General features: G+C 30.6%; 2 long non-coding RNA genes across 2 annotated transcripts; both read left to right on the top strand.

The window, feature by feature from the left end:
- Positions 1 to 878: 878 nt before the first annotated feature.
- LOC127701734 (uncharacterized) lies at positions 879 to 8294 on the top strand. The gene is made up of 3 exons (XR_007982182.1): positions 879 to 1134; positions 3697 to 3801; positions 8276 to 8294. It is a non-coding gene; the product is annotated as an uncharacterized LOC127701734 (long non-coding RNA).
- A 2307-nt stretch (positions 8295 to 10601) lies between these two features.
- On the top strand, positions 10602 to 12624 carry LOC127701752 (uncharacterized). The gene is made up of 3 exons (XR_007982205.1): positions 10602 to 10621; positions 11805 to 11878; positions 12584 to 12624. It is a non-coding gene; the product is annotated as an uncharacterized LOC127701752 (long non-coding RNA).
- The last annotated feature ends 1365 nt before the right edge of the window (positions 12625 to 13989 follow it).

Genomic DNA, 13989 nt, shown 5'->3' on the forward strand with positions numbered 1-13989 from the left:
TGCATTGTTGCCTTTACTAATCAGAGACTGATTATGTAAAAAATCAGAAAAGACTTCTCGTTAATTAGATGCAGATTTTGTTTTGATTTCAATTACATAAATGTCTAATTAACTGTGAGATTTACATATTATATTGCCCTAGGTTATAAATTTTACTCAGTTGGCAGTGGTATCACCTGTAATTTTAAATTTGAAATTTTCATCTTTAAAATTAGCGGAATTAATTATTACTTTTTTATATTTTTAATTTCAACTTCCAACATTGCGATGTACTATTTTCACATATATCTGTTCATATTGAGTATTAATAAACAGCAAAACTTAGTCAGTATGAGAGTAAACACTTTGGAGCAAATGGTCTAAAATATGAAGAAGTAATTGATGCAATGGTCCATGTCATTGCAAGAACTTTATCAACACTCATTCATGTTGAAATCAAATTTTCTTTTTTTTTTAATATTTCGGATCCTCGGTAAGTTTCCATCCACTAAACAACTGTCAAAATAACATTTGGAAAATAGGCTTAAAATGGTGTTTTTGTAATGTTCTAACGACTATAAATATGTTGAGCAACATAATTTTGTTTAACTTTCTTTGTTATTTTTTTTTATAATTTTGTATCATGTAATTGACAGTAATCGAAAAGTAATGTAATTACTTTTGATAGATAAAGTGATTACATACAAAAGTCATAGTTATCGATAATTATCCGATAACACAAAAATTCTTCATGTTACAGTGACTTTTTCAAGTGCCAGAGTAATGCTATATAACAATCAAACAATAGGTTACAAATATAGCAAATCCTCATCGATTACTTATCAATTTCAGCTGCACCAGAAGCTCCATCAAATTTCACTGTAGTCGATGTTGGAGAAACAAGTATCACAATTCAGTGGATTCCTGGATATGCTGGCGGACAAATACAAACGTTTTACATTGAATATCGTATAGTTGGAAGAAGTGTATGGATGTCTCATGAAATCGTAACCAGTAACAAGTTAGATTTTCCAAAGGTTTACACATTGTTCGGGCTTCAAGATAAAACATCATACGAACTAAAGATGTATGCAGAAAATATATTTAACCAGAGCCAACGTACAGATATTCAGACACAAACAACTTCAATGAAAGGTATGAGACAAGTTATAGGCTATATGACATATAATCCTCATAGTCAGCACATTGTTATGCTCTGCAAAAAGTGTTTTAGGAGCATTCAGGCGTCCTCTCGTCAGTTCTTTCGTCCATTAGTCGTTCCGTCTTTTGTCTGTACATCTGAAACAAATGCTTTTTAGATAAAATCAAGAATTTTCCTTGCTAATTTATAAATAATAACAAAAAGGGTAGAAGATATATTGAATGGAAAGAAGCCTATTGATTATAGGGTTGAAAGGTCAAAGTTCAAGGTCATTGTTTCTAAAGATATAAAATATTTTAACAAACACTCTCACTTTACGGTGATTTTTGGAGTTTTATTTTACTTATTTTGAAATTTTACCGTAAGAAGATATAGGTTAGGAAAATAAGCTTGTTGATTTTGTGGTCAATATGGCAAAGTTCAAGGTCACTGTTAATAAAACCATAGTTTTTGTTGGGAACCGTTGGTTACTGTATGATAACTTGATTTTTCAAATAAAACAAATATATTTACGGAAGATATAAAAAGGTCACTATCAATAGATTATTGATGAAAAAATATGGAATGAAATTTGTCGTATCTGCATGATAACTTGAGGTACACTTAGATATTAATAAAACGTAAACAAAGTGGTTTCGTAGATGATTATGAAGTGGAAAGGCCGTAAAATATCCCAACAAAAAAGACGTTCCATTCTTAGAATTCTTTAATAATTGCGGGAAAGTAATAGCAAGAGTAGAGACATGTAAAGATATAAAGGCGTGTGCAGAACTGTTAAAGCCAAGACCCAACCAGTATTCTTAGACCAACAATAAATCAACAAAACCAAAAAATATCAAGAACTTGTTAGATTAGCTTAAACTAAATTATACAGCTGCTTTTTCATTGTGCAAAGATTATACACAAACAATGAAAGTACGAAAAGCAAGATTAACAACAGACAGGTCCAACCTTCATATGAATGATTCCCTCATAGATGATGGATATGACGATGAAGATGATGGTAATTTGTTTGCAACGAGTTGGAAGCCGAAGAATGTCCTTTTTTTAAAAAAAAAAACGGGGGATTTAAAGGCTGAAGATACCAATTAAACAATCAAAAGTCGAAGAGATACTAATAAAACCATGACAAAAAAAAAGAAAAACGACGAAAAGACAAACAGCAATCTACAAAACACTACTGTAACATAGAAAACAAAAAACCGAGCAACACAAAAACCTTCAAGAACCAGTGAGCTTCTAGGGGCTCCTTCAGGACAAGCAGGTACTGTTCTACATGGACTGATATAATGTACTGCACTTAGTCTGCCATTGGTTGCAATAAGTGAAACAAGGCTGTTCATATATTATAGACAGTGATTATTTTGTCCTTTCCAGTTATTTTGACTTGATTTTAAATTCAGCTATGATCATATATTTCATTCAACAGGTATTAACATGTAGGTTTAACTCTTAAGTGTGAACAATAACTGGTTTAAAAGTATTCGAATCCAATAGGAAACATTAAATGAACTGTTTCTATGAAAAGTACATACATATACATAATAGTATTTGTTTTATTGTAAGTAAAATTAAATGTTATTTAACAAAAAGTTTCCATATTGCTTCTTGTTGTAAAGTTTGGTAATATTGTCATTTTGATTTCGCTGTTGAATGGTGTCCAGTCAATGTGTCTTTGAAAATATGTTTCACGTAGTAGAAATAAGCAACTTCAATGATCAAATGTATGTTTCCATCATTTTTTTTCATTTTAACAGGAATGGAGATGATATTTGTAATGATTTTAACACCCTGCGTGCAGTGTAAAATATCAAATATACATAATACCTACATGCGTTTAAATGTACAAAGAGTTTGACACGAAAGTATTATTGACAATTAAATAGGTTTTAAGACATTTCTTAGTACTAAGTAGATTCGATTTGCATACCAAAAAAAGTAATCAGATCTGTAAATAAATCGACATCTTGACTGAGTGTGGATTGGCATGGCGGGTGATCCACGTATATCAGAAAACGCTAACCTTACCGACGCTACCTGTCTTGTATCTTTTGGAATTCATGGAATTCCCTCAGATTTTGATTTGTTACTTTGTTAGTATCGTTTAAATGGATTAGGCGATTTTAACACTGGCAAACTATCAAGCAACTCTCATAGAAATGTCAATTCTGATATTCAGTGTAGGTCAAATACAACTGACGTTGCACGTTCAATTATGTACTCATACAGGTGGTCCACATTTTTTGATGGAATTATCGCACCTGAGATTCCGTACTACGTGTTTACTGATGTAATTGGTAGAGCGATTTTTTTCAAATAAAATAAGTAAAGCACTAGTCATGCATGGTCGATTTGTGGTCACCGCAAATGCAGACAACAAGGATAAAATTAAATCGAAGCAATCAAACAAAAATATTATGTTGACATTCAAGGGAATTTTTGCAAGTTTCCTATGTTTCCTGCTTTATAGATGTACCGCATTGCTAGTTCATAAACTTATGTCCAGGAATGTGTGTGACTCTCCTGTATAATTTTGGGTTTATTATTCTTAACAGAAGTAAGCACATCATTAGACGCAATTATTGGTGGCGTATCAGGTGTAGTGGTAACATTACTCCTTGTGTTCACTGTTATCATTGTCGTAAATAGACGGAGAAAAGGTAAAATAAGTAATGCAATTAAAAGCGCCATTATTTGTTCTCTTTTTATACATTTTTATGTAGTAAAATGCTTTCAGTTCATAAATTTTTGATTTGTTCTGATAGTGTATTTTTCAGAAACAGTTGTCAAATTTTTTTTTCAAAAGACTCATCATTAACGCTCAAATCCAAAATATTTTAAGGGCGAAATAAAGTACGAAAGTGACGAGCATTGATCTATCAGCAACAATAGTGTCACGTGACACAGAACATTTAGTAAAATTACAGTGGAGACTCACATCGATTTTCATTTTAATACTCCACCGTCATGATTGAAACGTAATGCTACAAAACATTCCCATCAAATTAACATTCCTTTCTTTTAATTTAATCGCCAGAAGATTGTAGTGGAATGATCCAGTGCCCTAATTGATTCAGAAGAAACTAAATACATGAAGTATGATGGTCTGAATTTCAATTTAATAAAGAATCTCATTAAATAAAGTCCTCGGTATAAATATTCAGGCAATAAAGCCTTGGATACGAAAATGTGACTTTATTTTCAACATGAAGAAGGGTTTTTCTTGTGCAACATGGCTATCTCCAGTCAACACCAAAATCCAACAAAATCAGTTAAAATGCGCTAACATCACAAAAGGTAAGAACAAAATTTAAGAAATTCTAGTGAACATTTTTTCGAATAACTTTTATGTATATAAGTATCTGAAAATTATATGTCTGAAAACAAATAGTCTTTATTTCTAAGTAACAAGTTTTCAACATTATTCTTTAAGTCAATAAATCAGAGTGATTTTATTTTTTGAATTTAAAATCATAATTAAGAATTGGCTAGTTCTGCAGCCTATAAAAATTATAAATAATGCAAAATGTGAAGTAAATTTAAACTTTTAGTTAATTCACAAAATGGAAACTGTTACCCTTGATGTTTCTGTGTCTGTAGAGGTAATTATATACACAATACTTTATACTTTGACTTTAACGAGCAACTGAAAAATCATGTGTATTTTAGTAAAAGTAGCAACTGCTAATTTTCTAACTTAATATTGTAACTTAAACACTCCAAATTATAAACATTATTTTTTTAACGGACAATCGGCATTCAAAAGGAAACCATCTATATTTCCCTTAATTTAAGGTAGACTTCATACAGAAGTTTGATAAAAAAGAATCAGGGAAAACAACTAGGATTATCCTTAAACTTCACGCTATATAGATTAAGCCTGTCATTAATAATTGAAACTGTAGGAGTCAGTCATGTCATCTTTCATTTTCTTTACTATTTTTAATGAAACAAGTGAAATAACAAAAATACCGAACTCCAAGAAAAATTCAAAACGGAAAGTCCTTTATCAAATGGCAATATCAAAAGCTCAAACACATCAAACGAATGGAAAACAGTTTTATAGCTAGCTAAATCTATTGTGTCCAAAAGCTTGGGGTGGGGCAAAACTTTGAAAGGTGAGGTCAATTTCATCCTTATCTCCAGCTCCTACACCAGTGTGTTGATAACGTAAAATGAAGTGATTTGAAGAAATCAAAACGGTGTCACTGTCAAATTGTAACAGATAGTTTTCTGTTAATTAGTAGTGCAGTTATGAGTATAAAATTGTAAGAGAAACCTAAATGTTTGATCATTCAATTCATCTCTGCTAAAATCAATATTTTAAAGTACTTAAAATTAATATACAATGGAGTGAAGTTGCTTATTTTACTTAGAACGCTGCCAAAGCCCGCTAAAAATTACATGCTGGTGAAAATTTTAAATATTGCATTAATAGAAAAAGTTAAATCTTCATAATTACATTGCTTAGGCGTTACTATTCTAGAAATCAGTCAGCAGTCAATAATCAGTCATCGATCAGTCAAGTTAAAATCGTCAATCCGTCAAATTATTAGAAGAATAGTATTGACTGTTTGGACGGAACGGACGGATTGGTTTCATTGACGTATTGACCATTACATGAACTACGTCACGTTGACTTCTTATAAATTACGAAATCGTAGTTTCGTTTCGTTTGAATAAGATGGAGTCGCAAAAAAATGTAAATGGTTTAGAACAGAAAACGAAATTGATTTGTTATTCAACTAAAAAAAACTTTCGTTTGTTAGAAGAGAAGTAAAACATGCATATTAAATTGAAATTTGAATGTTATTAAAGGATTCCCATTGTCGTAAATATAAAGCCGTTTAAAAAAATCAAAAACAAAACGTTATGCATCGCGATTGCAGAAATCTACTATAATTAAAAAAATGCTCTAGAAAAATCAATCAATTAAACATTGCCATTATCAGTGAATGATTTTTAATGAAATAAAGAAATATGGACACTTTAAAAATAGGGAACAAAATATATAGGATTTTCTCATATATTAATCACATTTTTAGGTAAACAACCTCTCCCAAAGTAAAAAAAAAATTATATCCAATGGCGGTTAATGATTTTGATTAAAATGACAAAAATAATTGCAATGCTTTCAACTTATAAACTTACACAAATAAAAAAATCAATTTTTGTAAAAGCATGCCAAGTTCAAAATCTTAAATGTAGATTGATCTCGTGGAATTTTTATCGCCGCTTAATTTAATTGTTTCCACCTTTGATGTGCCCCGGCTGTTGTTGTTGATAGAGCTTGACAGCCATGATCGTTTACATACTAATGTTTTCCACCTCATGAATAGATTAACTTAGACGTATTTGGCAAATAAAGACAACAGTAGTTTACCGCTGTTCGAAATTCATAAATCGATTGAGAAAAAATCAAATCCGGGTTACAAACTAAAACTGAGGGAAACACATAAAAAACAAGAGGAGAACTACGACACAACAGAAACACAACATTAAAATGTAACACACAGAGAAACGAACTATAATATAACAATGGCCGTTTTCCTGACGTGGTACAGGACATTTTAAGAAAAAAATGGTGGGTTGAACCTGGTTTTGTGGCTAGCCAAACCTCCCGCTTTTATGGCAATGTTAAATATAACATTAAAATGACAACATTACATGACAGGACTACAATACAAATAAATGGTAGAACATATAGGACAGAGAAACATACGAATAATAGCTAACAAAAGGTACCAGGTTTAGAATTTAATACGCAAGACGCGCGTTTCGTCCACACAAGACTAACCAGTGACGCTCAGATAAAAAAAGTTCGAAAACCAAAACAAGTACAAAGTTGAAGAGCATTGAGGACCAAAAGTTCCAAAAAGTTGTGCCAAATACGGCTAAGGTTTTTTGTCTGGGATAAGAACATCCTTAGTATTTAGAATAATTCATACTTTTGCAAACAGTAAATTTATAAAAAATGACTATATAATAGATATACATGATAACACCGAAGTGGTGACTAACTACAGAATAAAAACGGATACATAAAACAACATAAACCAGCACATAAAAATCACAGCCGAGTTAGCCAAAGAGATCAACGCACAAAGTGACGTCACATTTTAATTTTTAAAAATTTCCCAAAAAAAAGGATAGAATTAGGATAGAATTCAAGATTAGGTTTGCAATACTCATATAACATTTATTAATAACAATGAAAATTACAATACTAATTAGTATAAAATTGATGTAGTAATTAGATAATTAATTGTATTATCTAGCTATGTCGGTGTTTCTTCTAAATCAAACCGTAAACCAAATATATCGTATAAATTTAGTTGACCCAAACTTAAATCTAATAAATGAACTGGGTGATTTATTATCTTTATCATAACACACAAATACAACAGAAAAAAAAATAAGATTTACAACTACAAACGATAAGACATTTGACAAATCCGATGAGAATAGCAAATATAACATCAAAACTAAATACATGAATTTTGGATAGAAAAGTACCGTGACACGTCTTATAGCAATGCGAATTCACACTCCGCAAAACAGTCACAATCGGGAATAAGTCACGTTCGGTAATTAAAAGATCAGACGACGTAATGTCAAACCACAATCTAACACGTGGTTTAAATGTCCTTAGTTAGTTTGAAACCTTTCGGAATGCTCTTCAACTTTGTAACTTTTTTGGCCATTTAACTTTTGTGTTTGAGTGTCACTGATGTGTCTTTTGCAGACAAAATTCGCGTCTGCCGTACAAAATTATAAGCCTGGTATCCTTGATGAGTTGTTTAACAAGGAGTTGTTTTCCAACTGTACGGACAAACAAGTTTTCGAATTAGTTTACTAGGGAAAAACTTATTATTGAGTGTCATGACAACAGGGTTTGTTACCACAGTGGCGCAAACGGTTTCACTTTACAAATACACCGATTTGAAGTACCACCTGCATATATGCAACAAACGTATTGCATTAAAAGACAAAAATAAAAAATAAAAAAAATAATAGATTTTGCAAATGAAACACAGTACCAATTTAAAAGCTGTTTAAAGAATCTTACAATTATCATGTTATTTTAGTTTTCATTTGCTATTCTTTCATTCACTAGTGCATATTCATTTGCAGGAAAGAAACAAAATAAAAAGTAAGACAAACATTTTTGTTTCAGATATTAAAACAATACTATAACACTCGGCTTCTTGATTGAATTCACAAAATTCTATCACGGCTTGAATTAATCATTTCGTGTAATATTTAACTTCTTGATTACTATCATAAAGATGAACAAAATCATATTTTAAACTTAAAACACAAATTTGTGTATACATGTATTAAAAAGTTTTAAATTGTGTGCCTGTCATGACAAATTGAAGAGATGTTTTATGCTATTTTAATCCTCTTATATGAGAACACTATCTTACAACATGATAAATGAATCGATTTGTTCGATATGAATTAATACTGAAACATTGTTTTTATGAATTGTTTGCTTAAACTGAAATTCAATATGAAATATAGATAATCAGCTAAGTAATTTATAATTGAACAAAAACATATATCACAAGTATCATTCTGTCTTTAGTTTTCTATGTTGTGTTTTGTGTATTATTGTTCGTCTTTTCGTCGCTTTTGCAAAGCTCTGATTTATTTGTCAAATTTTGGATATACTTTGTTCCTGTTTGGTATAGTTAGCTCTTCAACGGTTGTATTAGAATTTTTGATTTTTAAATATTTTGGCCCCGAGCATTATTTACATATTTGCCTTCAATGTAAGTGATTGCGATTCAAACACCGTTTCTTGCAGTTAGAGAACTAAATATTCAAGACACAGTTTATAAGTTTCATTAAGCAAAAAAAGCTGCACGGTTTTCGTGTTTCCCGACATACCGTAATACTCCTACAACTGTTTATAATATAACAATCGAAAATAGTGCCGAAATGTCCTAATGCATATTTATTCATCATGTTCAAATAGATTTCTTTGTAAAAGTAATTGTGAAATTATTTATTTGTAAATACGATAACAAACATATAACAATATCAAAATCATGTATTACAAAATGAAAACAACATTTTACGATACTGATTGTAACCCCACACTGTCTTTTGCTTAAAAGATTTTGAAAGTCTAGACTTGAAAATACACACACGAACTATCATTGAAAAATAAATACGAGGAGAAGCAAATAAAACCAAAAAATATTGACAGAAGACCACGTGTTTTATAAACCTTACAATTGATACATATCAACTAAGAACAACTCATGGCTTCTGATATATAGCACCATTCGCGAAATAAAATTCATATATGCTCATCAATCGAATTTTTTAATCTATTATGATATTACTTATAATCGTAGATTATCGGAGTTGTCACTTAGTGTGCATTTCTTTAATTACAAACCCTTTCGTTGCTGTTCTAAATTGTCTTTGATCGAAAAACATTCAAAAGAACGAATTCAAAATTATTTTTTATGAACTTTAACACTTTACTTATGTCATAATCAGAAAAGTCTGACTTTAGTTGAGATTTCATACAATATTGACATAGTGTTTGTTGTATATGTTTAGTGTTTAGACATTACAAAAATGTAAGTCTTTGGTACGCCTTTATTTCGAACTAAATTTCTTGACAGAAAAGAAGCTCTGTTTAGCACTTCAGTGTTGACACGAATTATCGTTGATATGGTCATAATTATAAATTAACTGTTTGAATTTTTAATTTTTTGAAATATTAAGGATTTACACTCCAGAGATAGATTGCCTCGAGCTGTATTTGGCAACACCGTTTAGAAGTTTCGGTCATTAATGCCCTGCAACTCCGTACTTTATTTGTCCTTTTTAACTTTTTAATTGGAGCATCACTGATCAGCCTTTTGCAGACGAAACGCGCGTCTGGCGTCCACAATTCTAAGCCTGGTATATTTTATAAGTCTATTAAAAAATGAATTATTTTTTTCAAAGAAACTGAAAATTATGAAAACAGTAGTTTCAAGGACGCGCAAATTGGTGATTGGTACGAAGAAGTCAAAAGTTCGTGTGGTAAATCAGTTGTTCTATTTGTAACTAACAAAGTAAATAAATGAAAATTACAAATAAGTAATGACATAAAGTTCCCATTGTATCAGGCTATGTCGTCACTGAACATCACCACATTAAGGTTATAAAATACCTTTTCCCTCAGGCAAAGCTGACCTAAGATGTATTTTGCAATTGCTTTTGTTTTCTATGTGATCATATAGCTCCTGATGTGTTTAAGAATTTATCATTCCTTGTAGTGTTCCTAATGACGTTAAATAATGAAAAATCACACGTAATTTTAGTGCTACTTGTATTACTTGAATTTTCATTCAAAATACAACATAATGAAAACGTTCTCAGTGTAGAATTAAAGTATCTTCCTGAAATAAAAAAATAGAAACAGTTTGTCTTTAATCGAGGAAGTATTGTTTCAGATATGCAACATTATCAGTAAGTATATACTAATTTCTACGGCATTTAAATTGCAGTAACATTATGTTTTTTTCACTTTTTCATATTTATACATACAATTTCATAATGGACTAATATTGTCCAAACTACAACATATAAAGTGTATATAATATTGAATAATAAACACTTACAACATATTATCTTCTTGAAAGTGTTATGAGGGTACCACATTATTTGCAAATTATTTAAAAGAACGTTGCAACAACTCTTTGATTGTCAATGCAAAATGCTCATCTGTATTTTACATGCATTTCCCAACTGTGGTACTCCAAGTTTCCAACAAAAACATTCTTGTCGATTTCGTTTTTCGAACAAAATTAATTGGCCTGAATATGAATTATATACTTTCCACTTGATATTAAAGCAGCAACAATTTATCAATATTTTGGATTTTATACTCTTTGTTTTTATATTTCACATCTTAAAGTAAGAAAATATTACTGTTGAGGAATGGGAAGTTACAACTTGAAAAATGAAATCATCACATTTGTCCTAGATTCTATTTTCAAGTCGTCCATCTATGTCAATATCGGAGGAAAGGTCAAGATATGAGATTATTTAACACGCATTGACATGTGTGTTACATTGAGTACACAACAATATATCTGATAGTGAAACTAGTGAACTTTTCAAGATGCTATTTCATTTTTATATTCGAAAAGGTTATGTAAGAATGCTGCTTCATATAAGTACAGCATTGTTTTTTCTTATATATCATAGTTAAGATCGAAGAATAGTTTGATATAGGATATTTGAGATATAAGATAGAGTGATATGTTTTCAGCGTTTAAATGATTAATGTGATAACTTGAAACATTGGTTTTCTGGTTTCCCATCTATAAATGCGGGATGAATTGATACGAGTTGTTTGCGTCCATACGATCAGTCAATAATATCAATGTTTAGGTACAAGATTAATTAAGAATTATTTTGTTTTCCTTAATTTATAGTTTTAAAATGTTTTTTCTAGCGAAATTATATTGAATTCATATTGGCCAGTATGTGAATTTATTTTTATTATACAGGATTAAGTAAACCTTATTTTGACTTTTCACATTTACTGTATCCTTTGTTGCATGTCTTATAAAACACGTTAAAAATGAAAAAAAAATCAACTTGCATTCACCTACATGTTAACATGGTTAAGTCACACGTGTTGTAGAAGTAGTAAAACCTATGAATCACTTGGTACCAAATACGCTGTAGATGTTTATGATGATTTACAGAATCCTAAAGGTATGCGTAATAAATAGTCATTGTAGAAATGTACAGGTTTATATCTCGTTGATTTATACTAAACGAAGTATATCAACCTTTATGTGTGTGGCAGAACACAAAAAATACAAAAAAATTCAAAAACAACTACTTACAAAGTAAAAGAGAGCCAAATCAAACGAAAGAGACATTCAAACTCATAATTCGTATAAACTCATCCTGCTCCACATGTGGCATTCGTAATAACAATAACTATGCCAATTTTAGGATTGTGGAATTGCCGTATATCGTGAGGCATCTATACGTCTTCAATTCAATACTTACCAAGTGTTAATTCAGATGAGGATGAATATTGTTTTTAAATAAAAACGATTACAAAAAGTGTATGAATGGCATTTTTAGGAAATAATGAATATATCAAAGGAAACGCATGATTCTCATGTACTGGTTTTCATTTTATTTTAAATTACGAACTAACAGATCATACCTAGAACACGCCATATTGAAATTGCAGTTGAGAGTTGTGAAGGAATCATTGTCATTTTCAGATGAAGAACGTCGATAAAAGTGCTGAATCTTTCCCTTTTTGTTCTTCATGTGCTTTATATGCATTAATATAGAATCTGTTTGGAAAAAAATCCACAAATTATATAACTAATTGTATTATGTTCATAACAGAGAATACTTAATTGAAAAACGCAAAAATAAATTTTTTATATATTGTAGACTTGACATCGTCGAAATCGTAAGTAGTTTTTGGGATATTCAATGTATGTGTAACATTGCTATTTTCTTCTGAATAAAATACAATAGCACAAATAAGATAAGGCGGTATTCATACAGTATAGAAATTCGGTCTCTTGGTATTATTTTTCGATTCAAAGTTAACTTTAGTTTGAGATTGATCGCATAATTTTTAAAAATAGTAAATAAAAGTAAAAAGATATCATAAAGTACAGACAAACTACTTGCTTATCATGGGGACTAAAAGATTACTACATGTTGTAGAGACCCAATGGTCCGAATATAAATCGGGATGCTAAATAACTTGCAGACGACAAGTGTATCTGGATTACCCGTGGATACAAGTTCGAAATGCAAAAATACAAAATACCAAAGATATTTTTTTTACTGCCTAAACAGAATAACCAAAACAATTTAAAAATCTATGAAAATCCTGCGAAATTTCATGAATGATTTTGGCGCATAGACTTGATGGCTAAACGTGACGTCATACAAATGAGAACTCATAAACTGAAGGTTACTACGTTACTTCTTCGAAACACGTTACTATTTCGATTCAAGTTTGGATAAAATCGCATCAAAACGGCGTTTTTGAGGTCGGCATTGTTTTATCTTCGATGATATTATAATAATCGAATATTTTTTGGTTCAAGCAATTCCAAATGGCGGGTCACTCCTTAGTTCCAACATGTCAAATGTGGATTTGATCGTTACTTTTAGCCAATGATAAGAAATTTTTACATAAAAATTGCATTAGAAATCATATTCACAGGCTTTTATCAAACTTCCACCTCAAATATAAATGTAAAAGTAATGCAACTTATTCTTGGAATAATCGAAGGTATCATTTCATTTTAATCGTCTGTTTAAGTATATAACAATACCCTCCCTTTACCTGGTACAGTGTTGTAACAGCTCAATATAAAAATAAAACTGTAGAATTCAGTTGGGATGGGCTTGACTCATCTGAATGTCAAAACGCACACAAATCAAGTAACTAAATACCGATACCGATTTCGGTGCGCACGAAAATAGTTCCCGCAAAATAACCGTCATTAGGATACACTAGATAAAACGTTAGGAATGGCAACTACACAAATTATTTTAAAAGCATTACACAAGAAATAGGACCTTAGAAAACAGTCAAAAGTCGTTTGGCGTACATTGTTTGAAGGAGTTAAAACTTGGGATTTAGTACAATTACTACAATGGCAAAAATATGTGTTTTATTTAATACTCCATATTTCAGCTGTTAAAATTAGTTCCCCTTTATTTGTTGTAGTTCGTTTGGACATTCTGAAAGCTGGTGATAAATCAAACGTTTCTGTAGAGTTAGAAAATAAAACAGGTAAATACATAATTGAGCAGAAAAACTCGAACTATGTTAG

This window comes from Mytilus californianus, unplaced genomic scaffold (genome assembly GCF_021869535.1).
Source record: "Mytilus californianus isolate M0D057914Y unplaced genomic scaffold, xbMytCali1.0.p SCAF_5, whole genome shotgun sequence".
Lineage (NCBI taxonomy): Eukaryota > Metazoa > Mollusca > Bivalvia > Mytilida > Mytilidae > Mytilus > Mytilus californianus.